Source organism: Mustela lutreola, chromosome X (assembly GCF_030435805.1).
Source record: "Mustela lutreola isolate mMusLut2 chromosome X, mMusLut2.pri, whole genome shotgun sequence".
Lineage (NCBI taxonomy): Eukaryota > Metazoa > Chordata > Mammalia > Carnivora > Mustelidae > Mustela > Mustela lutreola.
This window is the reverse complement of record NC_081308.1, coordinates 120,472,659-120,500,359: the sequence shown is the minus strand read 5'-3', so window position 1 is coordinate 120,500,359 and position 27,701 is coordinate 120,472,659. Positions and strand designations below refer to the sequence as shown.

The 27,701-nt window shown below is 41.1% G+C and overlaps 1 protein-coding gene, 1 non-coding gene and 1 pseudogene across 2 annotated transcripts in view; 2 read left to right on the top strand and 1 right to left on the bottom strand.

Moving 5' to 3' along the window:
* ATP11C (ATPase phospholipid transporting 11C) overlaps window positions 1-27,701 on the top strand; it is a 182,638-nt gene that overhangs the window by 13,477 nt on the left and 141,460 nt on the right. The window lies entirely within an intron of this gene.
* LOC131820767 (large ribosomal subunit protein uL11-like) lies at window positions 11,995-15,960 on the top strand (annotated as a pseudogene).
* Window positions 24,968-25,087, bottom strand: LOC131822417 (U6atac minor spliceosomal RNA). Its single transcript, XR_009350275.1, has one exon. It is a non-coding gene; the product is annotated as a U6atac minor spliceosomal RNA (small nuclear RNA).

Genomic DNA, 27,701 nt, shown 5'->3' with positions numbered 1-27,701 from the left:
TGAGGAACTGCTGAACTTTCCCACAGCTCTTCTCCACTTCTTACCTTTTTTAAGAGAAGAAAACTTGGGGGGCGGTGCCTGGGTGGTGCCGTCAGTTAAGCATCTGACTCTTGGTGTCCACTCCAGTCATGATCTCAGGGTCATGAGATCGAGCTCTGTATGGGGCTCCACACTAAGCTTGGAGTCTGCTTAAGACCCTCTCTTTATCTCTTTCTAATCCCTCGCCCCCTCTAAAATAGATAAATAAATCTCTTAAAAAGTTTAAAATATTTTTAAAATTGTGGTAAAAAGCATGTAGCATAAACTTTGCCATCCTAAACTTTTTTAATTATATAATTCAGTAGTGTTAAGTGTAATCACATTCTTGTGCAACAGATACACAGAACTTTTCCATCTTGCGAAACTGAAACTTTTACCCATTAAACAGCAGCCCCTCATTTCCCTCACTTGCCTCACCTCTCCTCCCCCAAGCCCCTGGTGACTAGCATTCTAATTTCTATTTTATGAATTTAACTACTTTAGATACCTTGTATGAATGGAGTCATACTGTATTTTTTTTCTTGTGACTGGCTTTTTTCACTGAGTGTAATGTCCTCAAGCTTCATCCATGTGGTAGCATGTGACAGGACTTTTTTTTTTTTAAAGATTGTATTTATTTATTTGATAGATCACAAGTAGACAGGCAGGCAGAAAGAGAGGAGGAGAGAGGCTCCCCGCAGAGCAGAGAGCCCGATGTGGGATTTGATTCCAGGACCCTGGGATCATGACGCGAGCTGAAGGCAGAGGCTTTAACCCACTGAGCCACCCAGGCACCCCGACTTTCTTCTTTTCTAAGTCTTTATGTATATACCGCATTTGTTTATCTGTCCATTCATTGATGGATATTTGGGTTGTTTCCACCTCTTGACTATTGTGAATAATGCTGCTGTTAGCAGAGGTGCATAAATACCTCTTCAGGATAATGATTTTAATTCGTTGGGCTATATACCCAGAAGTTGAATTGCTAAATCGTATGGTAGTTTTATGTTTAATTTTTTGAGGCACCTCTGAAGTTTTCCGTAGTAGCCAAACCATTTTACGTTCCATCACCATAGCAGAAGGGTTCCAACTTCTCCATCCTAGTCAGTGCTTTTTTTTGGATAGGAGCCATTTTAATTGGTGTGTGGTGATATTTCATTGTGGTTTAGATTTGCGTTTCTCAGATGATTAGTGATGTTAAGCATCTTTTCGCATGCTTTTGGCCATTTGATTATCGTTGAAGAAATGTGTATTCAAAGTGGTTTCCCAATTTTTTACCAAGGTATTTGAGTTTTTGTTCAGTTGTTGCAGTTCTTTATATATTCTAGATATTAACCCTTATATACTCTAGATATTAACTCTTTATCATATATGTGATTTCCAGATAGGTTCTTTTATTCCATAGGTTGCCTTTTTATTTTGTTGATTGTTTTCTTTGATGCATAGAAGTTTTTTAATTTGATGTCCCATTTGTCTTTTTGCTTTTGTTTCTTGGGCTTTTTAGTGATATATCCAAGAAATGATTACCAAATCCAGTGTGTCATGAAGCTTTTCCCCTGTGTTTTCTTCTACGATGTTTATCCTTTTAGGTCTTACATTCAGATCTTTAATCCATTTTGAATTGACTTTTGTATGTGGTGTTAGAATCCAACTTCATTCTTTTCCATGTGGATATCCAGTTTCCCAGTGCCATGTGCTGAAAAGATTCTTTTTTACTCGTTGAGCGGCCTCGTCATCCTTCTTAAAGATCTTTGACCATATACATGAGGGTTTATTTCTGGATTCTATTTTATTCCATTGGTCTGTGTGCCTGTCTTTATGCCTATACTATATTGTTTTCATTACTGTAGCTTTGTGATATCTTTTGAAATCACAAAGAATGAGGCCTCCAACTTTGTTCGTGTTCTTTTTTTTTTTTTTTAAGATTTTATTTATTTATTTGAGAGAGAGAGAACAGGGGGAGGAGCAGAGGCAGAAGGACATGCAGACTCCATGCTGAGTCTGGGCCCCAACATGGGAATCAAGCCCACAACTGAGATCATGGCCTGAGCCAAAATCAAGAGTGAGAATTGTAACTGACTGAGCCATCCAGGTGCCCCTGTTCTTTTTCAAGATTGTTTTGGCTATCCAGGGTCTCTGGAGATTGTATATGGATTTTAGTGTGGATTTTTCTATTGCTGCTCATTTTGTGTGTGCTTTCTGCCGCAGGACCTTTGTATATATCATTTCTCTTGTCTGGTAAGCTTCTCTATGGCAGTCAGTGGCCTCAATTCTTACTCATTTCCCAGAGCTCAGCTTGATCATTTCCCCAAAGAAGCTGACCCTGTCCTTCCCTCAGACATTGCCAGCTTTGCAGCTTCTCTTAGCATCATGAACCTTTCCTTTACACTCTTATCACAATTGGCTTTACATTTGTATATTAATTTCCTTTGCTAACATAATTAGTATCAACCTTCCCTCTACATAGTGTTTCATGAGGGTAAGAACTGTGACCGTTTTTGCTTATTGCTGTGTCACTAATGCCTCAGTGCCTGATATAAGCCCTTAATACATGAGGATGGAAATAATCTTGTTATTTTATATGGATCAAAATTTAAGTGGATTTTCTTTATTATTTTTTGATTTTTCATTTTACCTTCCATATAGGCATTTGTGTTCTGTTATGGTGTGTGCAGAAATAATTTTTCCAGTCAGTGCCTTGAATTACTGATCCTTGGCATGTGACATGTTGCAGGTTTGTGGAATTTAGTTGTAAGTTGTCCTTGTCGTCTTATCATTATAATAACAGTTAAAACCAGAGTGGTAAGTCCCTGGCATTGTTTTAAGTGCTTTACAAGCAATCGTTCATTATATGCATTTGCTTATTGTAGATAGGCTTTTCCAGAGAAAACAGAGTCAGTAGGCTGTGTGTGTATGTGTGCGTGTGTGTTTACAGATATGTACATACCTATGGATTTAATGTTTAGTGTTATTTGTATGTATAAATGTAAATAAATTTCTCTATACATATATTAAAACTTCATAGGTATGTGTGGACATATAAACTTATTTTAAGGAAATGACTCAGGATTATGGAAGTTGACAAGTCGTAAGTCCTGCAGTCAGCAACCTAGAGACCCAAGAGAGCCAGTGGTGTAAAGTCTGAGGTGGGAAGACCTGACAACCAGGAGAGCTGACATGGAAGTTCGAATTCGAGAGCCAGTGTTTCGGTTTGAGTCCAAAGGCAGGTTCAACCAATGTTCCAGCTCAAAAAAGCTATTAGGCAAGAGGAGTTTCCCCCTTGGGAGCGGGGAGGCCAGGGAGGGGAGCCAGTCATTCTGTTCTCTTCAGGCTTTCAGTTGGTTGGATGAGGTCCACTAGCATTCTGGAAGACAACGTGCTTTACTCTCTCTGCCAATTCAGATATTAATCTCATCCAAAAATACCCTCACAGACACACCCAGAATGTTTGACCAAGTATCTGGGCACTACATGGCCCAGTCAAGATCATGCGTACAATTAACCATCACACTTACGTGATCATGAATGAGCAGTCTAAAGTGTATATAGATCAAGAATGAAAGACCTTACCATAAATAACTAATTTGCTACCCTTTCCATCCATCAGATGAGGAGCTTAGACTGCTACACAATCTGTTAAAGGCTCAGCGAGTCCTAGAACTAAAAAGTCTTAAAGGCCATCCAGTTGTCCAGCCTCTTCATTTTACAGCAGAGGAAATGGGCAGAGAGAGGACAAGTGGCTTGTCCAAGATTATTCAGTGAATGGGAGTTCAGAAATAGGGAATTCCGGGCCCAGCTCTGTCATCTGTGTCTTCCCATTTCCTCTTCTGTGAACTGTGAGGGCTCTTGGGTCATCTATATTTAAGTTTTCTCCTAGCTTTATAATTGTGTAGTATATGTTTTAAGCTTCACAGTCAAGCAGTGGAATTTTTTTGTTGTTGTTTTCTGTTGGGTTGTTTATCAGTGTTATTCTTCAGGCCTTTGTCTCTTGATTGCTCATGTGACTGTACCTCAAACTTCAGTTTCTTTAATGAGTGGAGATATACTTTGAATGGGAACCATGACAAATTTTAGGCTGTTCTTGCTCTTCATTGGCTTTTTTTTTTTAAGATTTTATTTTTATTTATTTGAGAGAGAGACAGTGAGAGAGAGCATGAGCAAGGAGAAGGTCAGAGGGAGAAGCAGACTCCCCATGGAGCTGGGAGCCCAATGCGGGACTCGATCCCGGGACTCCAGGATTATGACCTGAACTGAAGGCAGTCGTCCAACCAACTGAGCCACCCAGGCGTCGCTCTTCATTGGCTTTTAATAGTGGTTATACTTTTTGGTTTTACACTGCCCTGAATGATTGGGGATCAAATGTAGCCCCATGCCTTTGTTAGTACTATGTTCTAGAATTAAACTCAACTCTGAATATATTGACTTTTCGCCAACAGCCGTAGTGGAGGAGAGATTTTTGGTAATGCTAAAATATGATGGGCAGGCTTCCTGGGGAGCACCAGCCCTGCCTTTTTTTGCTAGTGGCCACCTGACATTTTTTCCCAAAGACACTCTTACTCGTGGGTACTCAATGAACACGATTAGCTGCACGGTAGTAGATAGGGAGGCAGCCCTTGGATTGGCTGAGTAGCAGCTGCTAGGAGACAGTAGGGTGCAGTAAGTAGGCAATCCATATGTGTAAATTTTATTTTTTTATCTTTTATAAACATATAATGTATTATGTGTAAATTTTAGAATCAATAGTATAGTGGAGCAGAATTTGGTACTTGCTGTGTTTATTACAGTCATTGATTCAACCAGAGGATAATAGCCAGGGAAGGGGAGCAGTTTCCTGAAATGGAGTTCTATAAATCCATTTTAAAAGTCATAGTCATTTGTTTATTTAGGTTAGACCCTAGACATTAATGGAAAGTATCAGTAGAATATATATATCCCTGTTTTGAAATATAAGGCAGTGCAATTGAAATACTCTTGTGCAAATTTAGACGTATTACATATGACATATTAAAGATAACTAATGAAAGCAATGTAATCAAAATCAAATGAAACCAGTCAAAAGACATTAATGGATTTATAGAGTACATGTTTGGAATTAATTTCAGTAGTCGTGAAATTCATGTTGCATCAATAGTTGTCTCTCTCTTTTTCTTAAAATTAATTAATTAATTAATTATTTTTAGTTGTATCTTTTAGTTCCCAATACACACACCTAGCCTTGTGGAAGTTTTCTTAGGAATGGGGCCGGAAACTTTGCTGTTCTGGTGCCTCCATTCACCACCACTTCCATATTAAAGAAATTATCTTCATAAAATGTAATGGTTGGTGCTTACAGAATATACGTGAAATGTATGCATAATAGTAAGATGAATACCTATATTCCTACCACCTAACTTGAAAATGAGACCGTTCCCAGTATAATTCCACCTACCTATGTGTTACCTTCTTGTGTCATCCCCCTGTCTCTCCTCCATATGGTCCTGTCTCCCTTCTACTTTGTAACAACTGTTTCTAGGAGTCATTCCATTGGCTTTAAGAAATAGCTTTAACACATGTATGCAAACCTAGATAATACATTGTTTTGTTTTCTTAATTTGAGCCTTATAGAGATGGTTACTGTTTTTCTCTTATGTAGTATTATATTTCTATGATTCCTTATAAGGTTTTATGTAGCTATAGTTCATTCATTGTCACTACAGAGTAATACTGATTTGGAAATGTACCAGAATTTATTCATTCTTCTGTCCGTGGACCTTCAGGTGCTTTGCAGGTGTTTTTTTTTTTTTTTTCCTCTTATGATCAGAAGATACGTGTCTTTTGAGATTATATATATATATATATATATATAATAATGGGTTTTATCCCTGTGAGTCTGTGCATGGTATGTATAGGCTACAGATACATCTAAGCACACACACTTGGGCCTAAATATAAGACATGCGCACTTAACGACAGGTCTTGAAATGTGCGGCTGTACAAGAAGAGGTCGAATTGTTCTCCAAGGTGGTTTGACCAATATGCAATCCCATTAGCAATGGGGGAATTCCTGTTGCTTCATACTTTTTGACACTTGGTATTGTCTGACTTCTTATTTTTTGCCAATTATCTGATTACTAATAAAGTTAAGCATCTTTGCAAATGTTTATGGATCATTTATGTTTCCCTTCTGAAGTATTTATTTATGTCTTTTGACTATTTTTCTTGGGTTGATTATCTTTTTCAGACTTAATTATAATTATGAATCCTTTTTTTTAAGATTTTATTTATTCATGTGAGAGAGAGAGAGAGAGAGAGGCAGAGGGAGAAGCAGACTCCCTGCTGAGCTGGGAGCCAGACTTGGGGCTCGATCCCAGGACCTGGACATCATGACCTGAGCCAAAGATAGACACTTAACCATCTGAGCCATCCAGGCGCCCCTGTGAATCCTTTTTCTATTGGGGCATTAATCCTTTTTTGGTTATATTTGTTGCAGATACAGTCTCAGTTGGTGACTTGTCCTTTTACTATTTTGTTTGTTGTCTTTTAATAAGCAGGTTCTTAATTTTAATGTAGTTAAAATTTCAGTCTCTTTATAGTTAGTGCTTTATTTATCTTGTTGAAGTAATTCTTGGCTGTGCCAAAACTGGAGTGCTAGTTGCCTTTTTTTCCTCAAAGTTTTCGAGTTTGGCAAATTATTTTCTGAGCCTCATGTTTCAGATCTTTAAAATCCAAGAACTTGAACTAGGTTTTGTATAAACCTTTTACTCTTTGACACTGTAACCTGAAGTAGACTGTGAGGATATGTGCTTGTGTTTTCAGAGAGTGCGGCGTAATGTAGTCATCTTTCCCACTGTGACGTTTCATGTTCACTCCTCCTTGACTTCTCTTTCACTTACTTCCTCACCCTCTTCCTTCCTATTTTCTTTGGAAACGTCTCCAATTGAATTCTGCAGCATTCTAGATTTTCTGTGTTGGAGCGGCATTTCGAAATCGAGATTTGTATGGAGAGAATTGTAGCTTTGTGTGCAAGTGGAAGAAATAATAGAGAGCCCTCGTGTACCCTTTACCCAGTTCTTCCCAAAGATAACATCTTTCAAAACCAGTATAATGTCAAAATCAGAGTGTTGACATTGATAGTAGCCACCAATCTTAACTCAGATTTTTCCAGTTATACTTACGTGTGTGTGTGTGCCTGCGCGTGTGTGTGTTTGATATCCTGGTAAAAGCTGCTCTTGGGTTGTCATATCACTATTTTTATTGGGTTGATTATCTTTTTCAGACTGAATTATAATTATGAATCCTTTTTAAAAAGATTTTATTTATTCATGTGAGAGAGAGAGAGAGAGAGGCAGAGGGAGAAGCAGACTCCCCATACCAATAGGAGTCGTTTCAAATTCCAAATGCCAAAGCATACCAATAGGAGTCATTTCAAATTCCACCTGCATTTTAGCAGCTAAAAACTCATAGTGGAAAGGAGGAATGATATTCCTTCTAACACTTCAAAGTGTGCAAGGATGTGCATTAGTTTATATCTCCATAAATAGAACCTTATATTGTTGTCAGGCTGGTAGCCAAGGACAGTTGAAGACTGCGTTTATGGAGAGCTACATATGCTCTAACTCATGTCTGCCTCAAAATATTTAAAAACAAACACTCGGTCATCTTTTTTTTTTTTTTTAAGATTTTATTTATTTATTTGACAGAGTTCACAAGTAGGCAGAGAGGCAGGCAGAGAGAGAGAGGAGGAAGCAGGCTCCTTCCTGAGCAGAGAGCCCAATGTGGGGCTCGATCCCAGGACCCTGGGATCATGACCTGAGCCGAAGGCAGAGGCTTAACCCACTGAGCCACCCAGGCGCCCCACACTTGGTCATCTTTAGTGCATTCATTCATTTACCCCTTTATTGACTTCTGACCAGCCCAGTACTATGCTAAGCACCAGGAACTGAATGGTGAGTAAAAACGGAAGTGGTCCGTTGTCTTTTTGGCACTTATAACCTAATTTACAGTTTAGAAATAAGCCAGCAACTATTATACTTGCTCATTTTCATAAGTTGTGAGTAAAATGAATAGAAACAGAAATAGGGTCTTTTTTTTCATAAGAGTAGCCAGCAAGTTCCGCCTGTGGAGATAACATTTAAACAGATAACTGCAGGAATGAGGGACTACTTGCAAACGGGCCTGGGAGTAGACACTGGAACTAGCTTGTTCAGAGGCCCCGAGTTGGGCAAGAGCCTGGCAAATGGGGAAACTGAAAGGAGGCTCGTGGGGTAAAAGGACACACTCAGTGGCGGAGTAGGCACGTGGAAGCGAATGAGGTGTAAGAACTTCTGGGGCACTGTCTTGGGAGCAGTTTGAATCTTGTAATCTGGACTTCTTAAAGCCATGTTTGTGACTGGGAGATGTGGAGGGGTAATGACAGTGAAGTCTGTTTAATAAACAATTCACAAATATTTATTGAGTACTCTTAAGTGTCAGGCACTATTCTACTAGCTCGTGATGAACTGGTGAGCAAGACAAAAACGTCTGTCCCCATGGACCTTACATTTTAAAAAAATTTTTTATGTAATCTCTACCCCCCCTGTGTGGGGCTCAAACTCACGACCCCGAGATCAAGAGTCGCGTGCTCTACCAACTGAGCCAGCCCTGTGCCCCTGACCTTACGTTTTAATGTAGGAGGGTGTTGTTAGGGCAAAGGGTAAACTGATATAACAGCTCCAAAATGCAATGGCCAGAAAAGGTAGGCGTTTGCTTCTCTGGCGTAACAGCCCAGAGCAAAGAGACAGCTGTTCTGTGTGGTCACTCAGGGTCCCAGGCTAATGGGGCAGTTTTGCCTTCCTCAGCAGTTGAAGGAAACGGAGGGTTCAGTGCAAACTTCTTTATGAAAATTTCTCACATCACTATTACACATATACCCTTTGGAGAAGTCTTTTTTTTTTTTTTAAGACTTTATTTATTTATTTGACAGAGAGAGAGAGATCACAAGTAGGCAGAGACAGAGGGAAGCAGGCTCCCTGCTGAGCAGAGAGCCCATTGTGGGGCTCGATCCCAGGACCCTGAGATCATGACCTGAGCTGAAGGCAGAGGCTTAACCCACTGAGCCACCCAGGCGCCCCTGGAGAAGTCTTTTTCATGCAGTCCACCCTTGCTGCAAGGGAGACACGAAATGTAGTTTCTAGCTGAAAACCCAGGAGCTCAGGAAGAATGGAAGAACAGATTTGGGAGGAGAAGACAATCGGTAGACAGGGAAACAGACAGTAAACAAGATAAATGAAGGAGTATCTTGTGTGCAGGGGATGAGTAGTGAAGGGAAAATGAAGCAGGGAAGGGAAAAATAGGATCAGGTGGCAGAGGTCGCACTCTGTCACAGGGTGACAAAGGAAAAGCCTCGCCTAGGAGGTGTCATTGAAAAAGCCCTGAATGAAGTCTGAGCAAGAAATAACCATTCTGAGTTGTTATAAGGCCTGCTACCGCAATGCGGGGCTGGTTTTAATATGCTTAGATCTTAGACCTTATCTGAAAGTAGTTAGTGCAAAGGCACCGTTCGGCCAGTTTCATTTACAGCAAGTGATGCAAGAGGATCTTAACCAACGAATGCTGGATTGACAGATTATAATGCTACGACCCGCACCAGGGCATTGGTCACCCATTTTGGATTACAGGATTTTGTCTTAACTCTTCAAAAGATGTAAGCTTAGCTCCCTGAGAAGGAAGGCAGGAAGATCCCTTTGCAACACTCTGACAGGTCAGAAGAGTTGCACATACTTGTTTTAGGGGGGTTTTTCACGGAGGGGGTGTGTGTGATTTTTTTTTTCCTAAGAGTAAGAATTATTTATGACCTGAGCCTGCTGTGGAACTCTCATTAATTTTGGTCAGTTGTTGTCAGTGCTGTTTTTAAGGATGTGGTGACCCGAAAAAGAATGGAAGTATTTTTCTTGTCCAACCCCCCCTTGGTCACGCCAAGGTTGTTTAGTTGTTCTTCCAGAAAGCAATGCTCTACAACCCTTCACTGTGTTCTCTCATTATATGCCAGCGCTGATTTAAGTATATTTCAATGTAAAATACATTATGAGCCTCCGTTCTGTTCCTGTGCACCATTTTTTTTTTTTAAGATTTTATTTATTTATCAGAGAGAGAGGGGGAGAGAGCGAGCACAGGCAGACAGAATGGCAGGCAGAGGCAGAGGGAGAAGCAGGCTCCCTGCTGAGCAAGGAGCCCGATGTGGGACTCGATCCCAGGACGCTGGGATCATGACCTGAGCCGAAGGCAGCTGCTTAACCAACTGAGCCACCCAGGCGTCCCCCTGTGCACCATTTTTAAAGGAGAACCCATTTGGTTAACGGAACAAAAGAAAGGGATTTCCTATTTTTTCTCCAATCCCCTTCCTCCAGCATCTCTAGATTTCAGTACATAGATTGTGGAATCTCTTATCTTAGTAATCACTATCTTTCGTTAGAGAACTTACAGTTTAGAAAGAGGATAAGCCACATAGACTATGAAACAAAGATACGAGGCAGAAAGTGATACATGCCATACAAAAAGGTAAAAACTCAGTGCTCTTCTAAATGCAAGGGGGTAACCCTGTCAGTCTTTGCTTCCACAATAGTGAAAGGAGACAATGACGTTCACTTTGAGCTTAATATAGAACGCTGTCAAAAGGGATTTTCCCGTCTTGGAAAAGTGAAGCATCTGTTCTCTCATCCGACTGTTTATTTTTGTGAGTTGTCTTCCTAGGCACAGAGAAAGACGCGAGTCAGTTCGGAAAAGCACTCGTCACTTCGCAGCTCACTTGCCTCTTTCCTTCTCTCCCTCATTCCATCTGACCATTCCAGCCTTATGCCTCCTGAGCATTTTGGGGATCCACTCTTGCCACTCTTAACCCATCTCTGCAAAGCAGCTAGACTGGTTTTTTTCAAAAGTAAAGTCCTTTTCATGCTGACGTTCCCTCGTTCCCTCGAGGCTCCCCTCCTGCTTAGGGTTAGATTTAAACTTCTTATCAGGCCTGCCAGGCTCTGCCTGCCTCTGCCGCATCTCTGACCTCTGACCCCTCCCTTGTGCATCGCAGTCACGCTGGCCTTCCCTCGTGGTTCTGTCCTCCTCCTGCTGCATACTGCCTGCACTGCGTAGACCTGCCTGCACTGTGTGGAAACGTCTCCCCAAAGACCCCATTTGTATTCTTCCTTCAGAACTAAGCTCAAGCATCACTTCCTAAAGGAAGCCTTTCCTTACGAGGTCGCGCCACCCAGTCTCACAGGGTCACAGAGCCCCTTGTACTTCTCTGTAGTAGGTCTCTCTGCAGTTGTGATTAAGAATGAGGCTTGGTGGGGCGCCTGGGTGGCTCAGTGGGTTAAAGCCTCTGCCTTCGGCTCAAGTCCTGATCCCAGGGTCCTAGGATAGAACCCCGCATCGGGCTCTCTGCTCAGCAGTGAGCCTGCTTCCTCCTCTCTCTCTGCCTGCTTCTCTGCCTATTAGTGTATAACACTATCTGTCAAATAAATCAATAAAACCTAAAAAAAAAAAAAAAGAATGAGACTTGGATCCCCCTGTAGAACCAGATCTCAGAGGGTATGTGTGCAGTTCGCTGCTCTATGTCTAGAATCAGTGTCTCAGGTAGTTCCGGGCACTGGAGTAAACGCTCAGAAAATACTTGTTGCTAAAGAAAAAGAGCAGAAAATTCCCATATCATTTAAATTTGGTTTTGGATTTGATTTAGGATCAGAGGTTTTCTAATGTTGGACTATTGACAAAAGACCAGCATCAACTCACTCAGGGAGCTGTCCGAGATGCAATTGTGAGGCCTCTGATTCAGACCTACTGCATCACAGCCTCTGGGGGGGTGCATGGCACCGTGTGGCTCAGCAAACCTTCCAGGTGATGCTCATGCATAACCATGTTTGTGAGCCGGTGTTCTATAGATACAGTGACTGAAGACTGACACCGGCTAACAAAATGGAAGTGCTGTTGGGGCGCCTGGGTAGCTCAGTGGGTTTAAAGCCTCTGCCTTCGGCTCAGGTCGTGGTCTCGGGATCCTGGGATCGAGCCCCACAACAGGGTCTCTGCTTGGCGGGGAGCCTGCGTCCCCCTCTCTCTCTCCCTCTCTGCCTACTTGTGACCTCTGTCTGTCAAATAAAGAAATAAAATCTTAAAAAAAAATGGAAGTGCTGTTTTAAACCAATTTTGAAATTAAGTTACATTGTTTCTGTCCAGCAATAGGCCATAAACTACTTTGTGCAGCTGCCTCCACCCCCAACCATTTTATCAGTTGATGTCTTCAGAGGTCCACTGAAATGTAAACAAGGCCGACTTGATCAGTCAACCCAAACCCGGACTTTAAAAATTACAAAGTTATTTTCCAGGCTTCACCTCTCTGACTCTTATCTCATGCCATCCAAATCCGGGAAATGATCATAAAAATGGTAATGCCCAGGATTCCCCTGTTGGAGCTCTGTTTTTGAAATTGTTTTAGGGGCATCAGGGTGACTCAGTTTTTAAGTGTCTGCCTTCGGCTCAGGTCATGATCTCAGGGTTCTGGGATCGAGACCCGCATCAGGCTCCCTGCTCAGCAGGAAGCTTGCTTCTTCCTCTTCCACTCCCCCTGCTTGTGTCCCTTCTGTCGCTGTCTCTCTCTGTCTCTCTCTCTGTCAAACAAATAAAACCTTTTAAAAATTTTGAAATTGTTTTAATGTTTACTATACAGAGTCAAAAGTATTTTTTGCTAACACGTAGGATGTTGTCGTTTCTAGACTTGTATCTAAAGCATTTTGAAGTATTAGCAAGGTTTGGATGTGTATACTCTTGGCTATGTTTAGATTCTGGAGCTGTGCTACACCATCAAACTGCTGATAGATTGCATTGTTAAAGGTCACTCAGCCTTGGTTTTGCTTTTGACTTTTTTTTATTTGACCCCAAGCCACTGTTTTGACAAAACCCTTCCCACCTGGTGACTCTTAGGGGACCTGTAGGAAGTTAATTGCAGGGGTTTTTTCCTCACACGGCAGGTGCCCAAGAGACTTTGTTTCTTTTTTTCGTAATTGGTTAGAAGCACAGGATTTGAATGGGGTTGGGAGAGATAACCAAGAAAAGATTTTTAAATATTTTTGAAAACTTTTACTTTTAGAATAGTTGTAGATTTACAGACGTTGCTTAGATAGTAGAGTTTTCATATATCCCACATGCAATTTCCTGTATTACTAACATCTTACACTAGTAATGTACAGTTTGTCACAGTTAATGAACCAGTATGGATAAATTATTAACTAAAGCCCATACTTTATATTTCCTCAGTTTTCCATTAATCTCATCTTGCTGTTCTGGGATACTCTCCAGGGTACCACATCTCCTTTAGTTACCGTGACGCCTCGTGGCTGTGACCCTTTTCTTAGATTTCCCTTGGTTTAGATGATGTTGATAGGTTTGAGCAGTACTGGTCAGGTATTTTATACTATGTCCATCTACTAGGATGTGACTGTTTTCTTTATGATTAGACTGGGGCTGTTGAGCTTTAGAGGAAGATTGGAGAGGTGAAGTGCCATTTTCATCACACCATAACAACAGTACATATCCTCAGCATAATCACTGTTGGTGTTGACCTTAATCACTTGTCTAGAGCAATGTTTACCAGGTTCCACCACTGTAAAGCTACTATTTTTTTCTCCTTTCAATACTAAACTCTTTGGAGTTTAGTGTCTTCACACTAAGTATATTCTGAGAGATTTTTTTTAAAAAGATTATTTATTTGAGATTGAAAGCATGATCTGGAGCGGCAGAGAATCTCAAACAGATTCCCTGTTGAGTGCAGAGCCATATTTGGGGGACGCAGGGCACATGGGGCTCTATCTCACGACCCTGAGGTCATGACCTGCCCTGAAACCAAGAGCCCACCATTTAACCAAGTGTGTCACCTGGGTGCCCCCTAACAGATTTTTTTTTTAAAGTAAACTCTTCCCCCAACGTGGGGCTCAAACTCATTACCCTGAGATCAAGGGTCACATGCTGTACTGACTGAGCCAGTCAGGCGCCCCCAAGAGATTGTTTTTTAAATGTGAGATTCCAGCTTTTGGCTTTCGGCTAGGAGGAGGCAAAGGTATAACTGCCTTGGGTCATCCCGAAACCAGGTTCATCCAACACCAGCCACCTCTGCCATGCAGCCTAAGTTCGACCTCAAAGAGATCCAAGTCGTGGTTCTGAGGTGCATCGGTGGTGAAGTCGGTGCCACATCTGCCCTGACCCTGAAGATCATCTCACTGGGTCTTTCTCCATAAAAGGCTGGTGATGACATTGTCAAGGCGACTGGTGATAGGAGGGATCTAAGGATTGCCGTGAAACTGACCATTCAGAACAGACAGTCCCAGATTGAAGTGGTACCTTCTGCCTCTTCGCTGATTATCAAAGCTCTCAAGGAACCACCAAGAGACAGAAAGAAGCAGAAAAACATAAAGCACAGTAGAAATATCATTTTTAATGAGATTGTCAATATTGCTTGCCAGAGATGTGACATCGATCTTTAGCCAGAGAACTTTCTGGAACCATTAGAGAGATTCTGGGGACTGCCCAGTCTGTGGGCTGTAATGTTGATGGCTGCCACCCTTATGACATCATAGATGACGTCAACAGTGGTGCAGGGGAATGCCCAGCTAGTTAACTACAAAGGGACGTATTTCAATAAAGGATCATTTGACAACCAGTGGGGAAAAATGTGAGATTCCAGATAACATCTTTCTTACTGAGTGGAACCTCCTCTTTTGTGGTATCTGGTATCTTCCTTTAAGTTTTACTTCAGTCAGAGACAGGTATATGCAACTGACAAATTTCAAATGACAAATTTGAATCCAGTTCAAATAGTGAAGTGTATTCGGTTAGTGAAGGGATGTGAAATTAATGCCTGCTTGTGTGAATATTTGTGCTGGGGACAGTTCATGTGTTTTGCAGATGTTGCCGTGTCCAGCTGTTGCCCACATCCACTCTCATTCCTCAACCTCCAAGCCTTTTTGTTTGCCTGTAGCTATGCCTAGAATTCAACTGGCGGCTAGCTAAAAAACCACTGTGAAAACACTTAGGTAGATAGAGTGGCCCAGGATTTGTTTGCTTGGCAGGAACTCACTTGCTAAAATGGCCTTTAATATGTTTGTGCCTCTCTACCATGCTTCTTTTGCCAGAATAGATGCAACTCTAAAGATTTTCTTGTCTTCCTAACTCCTTGTTTAATATCTCATAGCAGTGACTGAGCTATTGATCTCAAGGGCTAATAACAACCCTGCGTGTGCTTTTTGCAAGTTCCGATATTTTAAGAACTAACAGAGCTTTGAAAAAGAACATTGCTTTCCTTCACAGAAACACGATTCTTCAAACCAAATAATATACAGCACGTGTCATAAACAACGTTTGTTTCTAGAAATCACTAGATTCAGAGGGAGCAAAGGATGACAGAGAAGGAGTTGAGGCAAGTGATAACACTTGCTCGAAGTCGGATGATCCAGGGTCAGCTACCTGGGACCATGGCCTGCAGCAGCCCCACTCCCTAGTTCCCCCACGCAGCCCAAATTCACGTTCTTGGCTTCTGACAGACACTTAAAGCACTTCTCAGGAAGATGGTTCCAGAAGGAAAGGCACACAGAAAGCAAACAATTAGCTTTTTGCTGAAGTGAACCTTTAGTACATTATTAATAGTTTGGGGGTTCTAGTTTGGCTCCTCAGTAGAGGAAATAATGAGTAGCATGTCTCATTATGATTAGATCTATCTCATTTAACTGAAAACAACACATATCCCATAAGACAAATAGAAAAAATTGGGAATTATTTTTTCTTTCTTTCTTTGCCTCATGTATTTATTCGTGTAAGTTCTGGCTAATAGGGTCTAAGAGGACTCCCTCAATTTGAGACAGAACCAAAAAGGGAGAGCTAAAGAGAATTTAGGTTTACCCTCTTTTTTTTTAAAAGATTTTATTTATTTATTTGACAGAGAGAGATCACAAGTAGACAGAGAGGCAGGCAGAGAGAGAGAGGGAAGCAGGCTCCCTCCTGATCAGAGAGCCTGATGTGGGGCTCGATCCCAGGACCCTGAGTTCGTGACCTGAGCCGAAGACAGAGCCTTAACCCACTGAGCCACCCAGGCGCCCAAGAATCATTTTTTAAAAAAGATTTTATTTGACAGAGAGCACAAGCAGGGGAGCACAGGCAGAGGCTGAGGGAGAAACAGGCTCCTCCTCCCTGAGCAGAGAGCCCTGTGTGGGGCTCAATCCCAGGACCCTGGGATCATGACCTGAGCCGAAGGCAGGCGCTTAACCCACTGAACCACCCAGACACCCCTCCAGTACTCATTTTCAAAATTTGTTTTTAACTCTGTTAGTAAACTTTTTATTTTAGAGTAGTTTTAGATTTACAGGAAATTTGCAAAGATGGTACAGGCAGTTCTCATTTACGCCCCACACCCAGTTTCCTGGTATCTCACATCAGTTAGAACAGTATGTTTGTTGCAGTTAATGAACCAATATTGGTATTATCTCAAGTCCATACTTTGTTCTCATCTCTTTAGCCTGTGCCTAATATCCTTTCTCTGTTCCAGGATCACCTCTATGATACCATATTATATGTAATCAGCACAACTGCTTAGGCTCCTGTCGGCTGTGACAGTTTCTCACACTTCCCTTGGTTTTGATGTCATTGACAGTTTGAAGAGTCCTGATTAGGGATTTTGTAGAATATCCCTCAGTTAAGGTTTGTCTGATATTTCCCTCAAGGTAAGATGTGGGTTATGGCTGGTCTCATTGCATCTTATCTACCATGTATAGTATCAGTATGACTTAACTCTGACAGTATGAACTTGATCACCGGGCTGGGATAGTATTTGTCAAGTTTCTTCACTGTCAAGTAACTTTTTTTTTTTTAAGATTTTATTCATTTATTTGACAGACAGAGATCACAAGTAGGCAGAGAGGCAGGAAGAAAGAGAGGTGGGGGGAAGCAGGTTTCCTGCTGAGCAGAGAACCCAACACGGGGTTGATCAGGGGATCATGACCTGAGCCGAAGGCAGACGCTTAACCTACTGAGCCACCCAGGCACCCCAGGTTACTCCTTTTTCAATAGAGATTTTTATTGATTTTCTTACCTCTGTGATTCTGGAAATGAATGTGGTTCATTTCACTTATTTATTCAACAGAAGTTATTGTGCGTTAAAGAAAATGTGTTTTTAGGTGAATTTTAGGGTTTTTTTTATTCAAGGCCTACTCATTGGAGGAATAAACCATACATAAGGAACAGCCTATATTTTGTAGGTAACAAAAGGTGGTCAAGATTAAGTTTTTGGTGGGCCGTGTATATTTGTTTAGCTTTTCTAAATATGACAAGTTTTTCAACAAAATTCTATTTGATTACAGTTGAATATTGTTAAATAATTTAAGTCACGGTCTTCAAATGTTACAGCAATTCAATTATTCATGATTTGCCAGTTATTAGACTTCCTCACCTTCTCTTTTCATTTGTTTTATATTCAGAAGTAACAGTGAAAAGTATTCCTGTAAATGAGACCCTTTCTATCTCCCTAGCTTTTCACATAAATATAAAGGATTATATAGATATTAGGGATCAAACAACCTCCTGCTTATTTACGTTTCTTCAAATTCTAGTCATAGTAACAGATGAAGATCAGAAAGTACCAGGAAAAGAAGTCACCAGCACATCTTGTGTTGAAATTTGTTAGGGAGTGTCAATATCAAGGAATGAGTGTGTCACGCAGCAGATGAGCCTCTAGGATGAATTTGATTAATTCTCCAAAGCAGCAAAATCTCATAATCAGATGGTGTTGCTTGAGGCTTTCTCTTGCTTTCGAGTTGGATAATCTGAATTGTGTAACCTCTAGTGGATTTCCATTCTGTCAGTGTATCAGAGAATGTCTGTGCAGATGGAAAAAGATTTTATGTTGGGCCATGTGTGAGCTCAGTGGGAAGGGTTAAAAATTACAAGTGAACGCACTTAACTCAATTCTGCTTCCTGATGACTGGTGTCTCTACCAGATTTGTTGACATGGCAAACATGGAAGGAGCAAAGGCATCTGGGTTGTAAGGCGGGCTCTGCCACTAGTTCATTGTGTAATTTTGTGTAAGTCTGTGCTTCAGAATGGGAAATAGGAGTAGCAGTATGGGCTGCTATTATATGTTATCAATTATACGTTCATGAACAACCATGACTATGATATGGTACATTAGGAAAAAAGTGTAGTGGGAATCTGATCTTCCCAATAAATGTTGTATATGCAGTTGGGGGCATGGGTCTTCACCAAGGAACTGATGCCTAGTAGTTATTTTTTTCTAGGTATAGCCACAAATATAATAATGAATAGATTAATGAGTAATAGCTATAGGCCATAGAGCTTTTTAAGAAATGTATTCTGGATTAGGGAAGTATGGTGGTAGGTGGAAAAAATAGAGAAGAGATCTCCATAATCAAAATTCTGTATTACTCTTTCTCGCTCTTTCCCATGTGACACACTGTTTCATTGGTATTCTTTCTGCCCATGGCCTTGCCTCATGCTGTCTGGCGTTGGGAGGACGTGAGCCCTGATGACTTTCGTGTCTTCACAGCTCTCCAATGGACAGAGTTGAGACAGCTCAGCCCTGAACCAGGCTTTGGGCCCCAGCCAGTGGTGAGCTGGGGAGAATTTCAGGAACCTTAAGTTGCTTAGCTCAGCAGGTCAGCATGTCGCCTAGTCTCATTCTGACTTTGTGTGCTTAGGTTTTTGTAAGACTTCTCTTGGTTAGTTCCTTGTGATTAAGACTGGATTTGTATTTCTGTGCCAGACACTGGGCCCTGTTCTATTTCATTCCTGTGAAGTCCTTACCTGGTTACAGTGCTTGGTACCCCAGGGTAGGAATATGCTTTCTTTTAGCCAGGCCTTTTGGAAACCTGAGCTTTGCCTAGACCCATGCCTGTCATTGGGACTTTGCTGACCATAGGTAGTGATGTTGATGCTAATTGTTTTTTTTTTTTTTAAGATTTTATTTATTTGACAGAGATCACAAGTAGGCAGAGGCAGGCAGAGAGAGAGAGGAGGAAGCAGGCTCCCTGCCGAGCAGAGAGTCCGTATGGGGCTCAATCCCAGGACCCTGGGATCATGACCCAAGCCGAAGGCAGAGGCTTTAACCCACTGAGCCACCCCGGTGCCCCATGACTAATTTTTTTTTTTTTTTTACCAGATTTTCCCTGTTGTCATCTGTCTGCTTTCTCCCTTGCTCAGTATCCTGGTGGTCCCTGCTCACCTCTGTGGACCTCTGCCTATTGTTGCCTACTCTCCTTTTCTAATTATGCACTCTTGCCTACTTCAGTTTCCTTCTAGATCTTCTGGGGTTTACACTCTGAGTACCTGATAATCCCTTCCTCTAATATGGAGGGGCCTGATGTATACCACACTTCTTGCCTTCAGAAGCTTAATTATGACAATAAGTTGTTTTCTTTCTCTAGGGCCTTCATAAAAAAATTTGTCAGCTTTTATTTCATTTTATTTTAGTTTAAGATTATTACTTATGTTGCGAGAGAAACGAGTTGGAGGGAAGTGCAGAGGGAGAGGGAGAAGTGGACTCCCTGCTGAACCAGGAGCCCAAGATCATGACCTTGAGCCAAAACGGACATTTAGCTGACTGAGCCACCCAGGCTTTTCCCAAAAATCTGTCAGCTTTTAGCTGTTTTAATTATTTCCTGGTATTATAAACTCACCTCTTGACATTTTTCATGGGACCAATTTTTTAGCTTTCTTTAGGACATCTCACCTAGCCCCTTTTCAGCCTTTTGTTACTTTCACAAGGGAGTGGCCTTGAGTCCTAAAATCTTCACATTGGAAGAGACTTCCAGAGATACCCAGTTTACTTTCCATGTAATGGGTAGCTTATCAACTTCCAAAATAACCCATCAGAGGCATTTTATAACAGCTCTCTTGTGGTTTTCTTGGGCCCAAGACTCACTTCATTCATTCATTCATTTACTCATTCATTCAGTCAGCCAAGGAAGTTACTAAACATCTCTTGTTAGCCAAGCACTAGAAGTGTGTGTGTTTGTGTGTGTTTATCACCATTCCTGTCCTTAGGGAAATGCTAATCTATTGGGAATAGAAAAATAAACAATCAACGATTGCTAGCTAGAGATGTACCATGGGTAGAATGGGTCATTTCTTCTGCATGACTGAAGGTTTGGTTTGTGAAGGGCCTCTTTCTGCTGCCTCAATTAACACCATCTTTCTGGTCCACCACCAGCTTTTCAACTACCAAAAAAAGAAAGAGGGGGAATTCCTCGGCTTCCGCCTTCTGCCTCTGCCTATCCTTGACTTGCCCTTCTTCGAGTCCTGTTTCTGAATGCAAATCTTAGTTTGTTACTCCTCTGTTAATAGGCTTCACACTGTCTCCCCTTTAAACTGACCTCTGACTCTTCGGCACAGTTCACAGAACCTCAGCCTTTCTGGTTCCTGCCCACCCGTCTTGTCTCATCAGACAGCATTTTCACCAGACTCTCAGTGCCCCAGAGCCTCGCGTGGTTTCCTGGCTGTATCATTCTTGCTTACCTTTCTGCCATACGTGCTGTTCCTGCTGCCTGGAATGACTGCCAGTCTTGTCTTCTTGGTGAACTCTGGGGCACTGAGAGCTGGTAGAAAATGGTGTACAAGGAGGAATAAATCAGAACTGTAGATCTCCCCTTCCACGAAGGTGCCCTCTGGCCTGTCGACTGCTGTTGGAGCCAGTACCACTGGTTCATGCCCACCAGCAGGTCGCAAGCTACCCTAGACCAGGAATCGAGCTCTGTCTTCAGCCTTCCCACAACCTGTGCCACAACGGGCAGCCAGGAAATAGTTATTGGATGAACAGATGAGCGGAGGAATGAAGGCAAGTCTCCTGTAGTTTATTTTCCAGTTTAGGTCTGTCTTGGGCTCTGAGAATGCTACTTACAAGACTCCTACCACTGTTTTGACAAAAGCTCCCTGCAAACCCAGGACTTGCATGCCGCCTCATCCGCTGTTAGACACCTGCCGGAGACTGTCGCCGAAGAGCCTGCCAAACAGGGCTAAGGGCCCTTTTGGGGGTTTGGGGCAAACCTTCACCTTCTCACACCCTGCAGCCTTCGCTGCCAAGATAAGCTTCTACTGTGAGTCTAAAACATTCTAATCAAGACAAAAGAAATCGCATGGAATGAAAATGCTTCTTCCCTGCTCTTGGAAATCAGAATAGTTGTAAAATGAAGAAAATTAGTACTTTAACATTTCTCTCTCCTCAAGCAGTCGTTTCAAGTGAGTCATTGACAAACTCAAGCAATTGGTAAGGACAGTTAGTGGCCATTTATTACCTTAAGTTGATTTTTTTTTTAAAGATTTTATTTATTTATTTGACAGACAGAGATCACAAGTAGGTAGAGAGGCAGGCAGAGAGAGAGAGAGGAGGAAGCAGGCTTTCTGCGGAGCAGACAGCCCGATGTGGGGCTCGATCCCAGGACACCGGGATTCTGACCTGAGCCGAAGGCAGAGGCTTTAACCCACTGAGCCACACAGGCGCCCCACCTTAAGTTGATTTGTTTCAAATAAATATCAGACGGGGTATTTTGATCCTAAGTGATGCATTTATCACCTTCCTACCTGAGCCCCTTTTTACAGAGTGCCATCAATGAGCCGTGAAAGAGACACACACAAAACTGTCACGATCCTGGTCAGTCTTCCATGTCTTTGTTCTGTTTTTCTGAGGCATTATTTGCATAGAGTGAAATTCACCCTTTGTAAGTATTTACAAATGTATAAATTTTGGCAAAATTCTATAGGTTGTGCCACCACTGGAATAAAGATAATAGAAGTATCTGTCACCCAAAATATTCCCTCATGCTCCTTCATAGTTGACCCCCTCCCTATATGGCAAACTACTGCTCTTATTTCGGTCTCTATAATAGTTGTGTCATTTCTAGAATTTCATATAAATGGAATCAAAATGTGTAGTCGTTGAGATTGCTTATTTCACATAACATAATGCTACTTTTAAAAAGATTTTATTTATTTATTTAAAGATTTTATTTATTTGATAGAGAGGGACACAGCGAGGGAGGGGACAGAAGCAGGGGGAGTGGGAGAGGGAGAAGCAGAGATAATGCCTCAGAAAAACAACAAAAATGCATACCACCTCAGAACTAGCCATGTGTTTTAGGCAGAGACCTAACACTCATCAGAATGAAAAGTGCAGAGTTTTGATCATAAGTTTAAGAATCATGATTAAAGGACAAAGACATGGAAGACTGACCGTGGGGCTCGATCCCAGGACCCTGGAATCATGACCTGGGCTGAAGGCAGACGCTTAATGGCCAAGCCACCCAGGCGTCCCTTATTTATTTTAGAGAATGAGTGAGTCTGAGTGAGGGGAGGGGCAGAGGGAATGAGAAGGTCCCAAGTAGATTCCCTGCTGAGCAAGGAGCCCAACAGGGGGCTCGATCCCATGACCCCGGAATCATGACTTGAGCTGAAATCAAGAGTGGGACGCTTAACCGACTGAGCCACCCACCCAGGTGCGCCTAACATAATGCTTTGGAGTTATCCATGTTGTATTTATTGTTGCGTTTATCCATAGTTAGCTGCCTTTTGTTACTGAGTAGAATTCCATTATATGAATATATCAAAATTTCTTTCTCCACTTACCATGGTGGATGTTGGGATAATTTAATTTTTTTATTATGAATGAAGTTGCTGTAAACATTTATATTCAGGTTTCTGTGCAGATACATGTCTTTATTTCTCTTAGGTAAATACCAAGGGATGCCTGGGTTTTAGAATAAGTGTGTTTTTAACTTTATAAGGAATTGCCAAACTGTACTCTTACTGATTCCTACCAGCAGTATGAGGTTCTAGTTGCTCCACATCCTTGACACCATTGTTACTGTCTTTTTCAATTTTAGACATTCTAGTAGATAGCTAGTGATATCTTTTTGTAATTTTATTCCACATTTTTTCCCTAATGACTAATGATTTAGAGCAAGGGTCTATTAACTTTTTTTTAATTGGGTAATTTCTTAAAAATACAGTTTTAAGGGTTCTTTATATATTCTGGTTATCAGCCCTTTATCACATTTGTTTTCCAAATGTTTTTCCCAGTCTGTGGCTTGTATGTTTTCTTTTTTATTTTCTTTCTGTCTTTCAAAGAGCAGAAATTTTGAATTTTGATGAAATTCAGATGATCAATTTTTTCTTTTATGGTTCATGTTTCTTCTGTCCTATGCATAATTACCAGATGTAAGATCATAAATATTTGCTTCTTTTTTTTTCTAGAAGTTTTTTAGCTTCAGGGTTTACATTTCAGTCTATGATCAATTTCAAGTTGTATGTATAGAGGAGCTTCAGGTTGAGGTTCACTGAAATACAAACATACCCCATTGTTCCATCATTATTTATTGAGAGACTAAAAGATTGTCCTTTGTCTATTGAATCAAGTTGGCATTTTTGTCAAAAACCAATGGACTGTATATGGGTGGACCAATTTCTGGACTGTCTGTTCTGCTTCATTGATCTATGTGTTTATTCTTTTGCCAATATCACATGGTTTTGAATAGTTGTAGCATAGTAGTAAAATTCTTAAAATCAGTGGGCTTGAGTCCTCCAACTTTTTCCTCTTTCAAAATTGCTTTGGGTGTGTCCTAGATTATTTGTTTTTCCATATAACTTTTGGAATCACCCTGTACATTTCTTAATAAAGAAGGTTGCTTGGATTTTATTGAGTGTTGAGTTGAATACCTATTTGGAGTTGATAGGCATCCATAGATGAATTTGGGAGAGAATGGTAATATTGATAATATTGAGTCCTCTGATCCGTGAACATGTAACTCTGACTACTTGTATCTTGATGGCTCTCATCAATAATGTTTTTCTTAGTTTTCAACATATAAATCCTATACTACTTTGTTATATTGATCTTGGAGTATTGCATCTTTTATTGCTCCTATATTAGCAAATGGTGCTTTTAAAAATTGCAGTCCTCATTTATTCACTGCTGTGTATAAAAACAAAATTCTGTTTCATATCGTGATCTCCTGTTTTCCAACCTTGGTAATGTCACTTACTAGATCTAGTAGTTTTTCGTAGGTTCTTTTGGATTTTCTACTTAGATTGTTGAGTTTTCTGTGAGTAAAGACGGTTTTATTTTTCCTCTCCAATTCTATCTGTATTTCTTTCTGGGCCTTACTGCATTATCTAGGACTTCTATCCAGTGTGATGTCCAAAACAAATGGTAAGTGTGGTTGCCCTGTGTTGTTCCTGATCTTAGAAGGAAATCATTCATTCTTTTTTTTTTTTTTAAGATTTTATTTATTTATTTGTCAGAGTGAGCACAGGCAGACAGAGTGGAAGGCAGAGGCAGACGGAGAAGCAGGCTCCTGCTGAGCAAGGAGCCCGATGTGGGACTCGATCCCAGGACGCTGGGATCATGACCTGAGCTGGAGGTAGCTGCTTAACCAACTGAGCCACCCAGGCGTCCCGGAAATCATTCATTCTTAACACCATTAAACATGAGATAGCTATAGGTTTTTCTTTTCTTTTCTTTTTTTTAAAGATTTTATTTATTTGTCAGAGAGCATGTGTGCAGAAGAAGAGGAAGCGGCAGGCAGAGGGAGAAGCAGGCTCCCCACTGAGCAAGGAGCCGAATATGGGACTCTATCCCAGGACCCTGGGATCATGACCCAAGCCAAGGCAGTCTTAAAGGACTGAGCCACCCAGGTGTCCCTGTAGGTTTTTTCATAGATATTTTTTATCAGGCTGAGGAAGTTACTTTTCATTTCTAGTTAACTGAGTATTTTTAAAAATCATGAATGGCTATTGAACAAATGGACTTTTTCTGCATCTATATAGATAACGTATAGATTTTCTTTCTTTGTTGATATTGTCAATGGCATTGCTTGTGTTATGAATGTTGAACCAACCTTGCATTTCTAGACTAAATTCCATATGACCATTATATATTATTCTCTTGTATTTTATAGATAAAAGTCATAGTTAGATGCCAGAAAGTTGTTGGCAATTCCTTAATCATATGTGTGTTTTATAGGTCACTAGAACCACCTCCACCTTTATTAAGGGAAGTTCTACCCTTACCTATAATGTGATATAGGTAGACTGCTCTAATTCATCTTCCTTGGTCTTTAAGCTTTCAAAAGAGCAAGGGGACAGGCAACAAATATAGCAAGTGTCTTTATACTAGGCTGTGAGTACATTTATTGAATTTAACCTTATTTAATGGGAAGTAATTTGTACCATTGAAGTCTTGCAATAAATGGTTATGGTCAGAACTTAAATGTGGGTTTGTTCGGTAAAACCACTATCAGCCCATAGATCACATTGCTGCTCTGGTGATGAATGTATGTGCGGTAGGTGTTGGATGGGGACAGAGACAAGGGAGGGTGGGAGAGAGAGTGAGATTAGGAAAGGGAGAAGTTTTTATACCACCTTTTATTGCCATTTGAAAATCTGGGCTTTTAGGTATCTTGGTTTTATATCTCAGCTCTGTTATTTACTTGATTTGTGGCACATTTGTCTCCCTGAGACTCATTTTTTTTTTTTTTTTTAATCTGAAACGTAGAGGCACCTGAGTGGCTCAGTTGGTTAGGCATCCAACTCTTGAGGTTGGCTCATGTCCTGTTCTTGGGGTCCTGGGATTAAGTCCTGCATTGGGCTCTGCGATGAGCAGGGGAGTCTTCTGGGGATTCTCTCCCTCTGTTCCTCCCTCCCACTCACACACATGCTTGCGCGCTCTCTCTCTCAAATAAATCTTTTTAAAAAATATATTCTGTTTATTTATTTGACAGATCACAAGTAGGCAGGGCAGCAGGTAGAGGGTAGGGTAGAGGGTGGAGGGGTGTGAGGCAGGCTCCCTGCTGAGCAGAGAGCCTGATGCGGGGCTTGATCCCAGGACCCTGAGATCATCACCTCAGCCAAAGGCAGGGGCTTAACCCACTGAGCCACCCAGGCGCCCCCTCTGAATCTTTTTTAAAAGCCTGAAATGTAAACTGTTAGCACAGGTTATTATGAAGAATACAGAAGATATTTGTAAAGTGCCTTGCACATAGAATGTACTCCATATAGTGGTGTCCGTTACTATCATTATTATTAATTTCTTCCCATGCAATGCATTTTATAACTGGAAATAATTTGGGTTTGGAAAATGCCAAATGGGACTTAGGCTGATTTCTGTAGTTTATTTGATTCTTTTACCAAAATAGCCTAGGGCAAGTTCCTTTTTATAAAAATGGACTTGATTTCCTGTACTTTTTACCTACCTCTTCCCTAAATCAAAACAATACCAATTTGCTAAATCATTTTGCAAATTTAGAAGGCTTAAAAGGTACAGCTGAATGATTTAGGCTCTGGAAATGAGCATGCGGACACTTCTGTGCGTCTGTAGGGCTTTGTGTAGTCTAGAAGTGATCGTCTCAGCAAGGATAGCTAGAGATGCCATTTTCATTTTACATGAGCAACCAGCTGTGGATCGCCAGCTCTAGTCCCTTGGCTCATGCAGATCTGACCATTTCTGAATCACTGAAACTCACTTCTTTAACTTACAAAAGCCACTTCCGACTGTTTGAGGTAATGATTCCTTTTTTCAGTAAGGTTGTTTTGGTTATCACAAATAGGGCCCAAGAGCTGTGTTTTCATCAGTCAAGTCAGGGAGATAACAATGAGAAAAAATGGCTGAGTCTACTAAAGGGGATCAGGCCATCATCAGATGACCATTCAGTGTCCAGGACCTCAGGAGAGCTGTTGGCTCTGATTCCGGCTCCAGCTCCAACAGTCCATTGCTTCTGGGAACTGATTCTCATTGTTACTTGATTTCCTAGCAGTACCCTTCCAACTAAAAGTGCCGTTTGACAGATGAAAGTAATGGAAAATCTTTTGTATTTGGGGAGTTTTTGTATAGTACCACACCATTGCTTGGTGCTATTGTAAATCAGAATTGGTAATCGTTAGTCTTTTAAAAACAGGTTTATTGAACTGTGATCATTACACAAAATACCGTATATATATTTAATGTACACAATTTGATGGGTTCCAAACATACACAGTCATCACCACAATCAGGGTAATGTACATATTCATCATCTCTAAAGACTCCTCCTGCTGCCCTTATGTTTGTTTGGTTGAGGGGTAGGGAGTGAGAACTAACTTGAGCTCTACCATGCTAACAAATTAGTGACAATACAATATTTTACATACACTGTTTACAAAGGACATTGATTGCATCTTCTAATTTTAATTTTCACCTTATAAATTAAAGTAGGTCTTATTCCTCCTTTATGATGGAAAACAAAATAGACCCTAGCAATATGTTTTTTCAAAGGTCACCATTAAATATTGCACCAGTGTCCACGATGCAGTTTTGATTTCTGTTCAGTGTTCTTTGCATAAGACCTCTGGGCCTTGATCCTGATGTGACTCTAAACTTCATTGACCCTGTAAACATTCAGAAACTAAATATCTAATGACCTTTGTCCTCACAATTAAGACCAACAAATGTGTTTGGATGCTGGGCTTCAAAGAGAGTTCATGAAATAACTAATTAGCGGAGGATAAAGTGGGGAGTAGCTTCTACCCTGTGTACATGTAACGTTCTTTTTTCTAGATTGGCCAGACAGAGTTCCAGGGTCCAAGCAGGAATATTCAAAGGCTGGTTATTAACCTTCTGAAAGGTGGTTTAATTTAAAATGTTAGGCAGTAAGGTGAG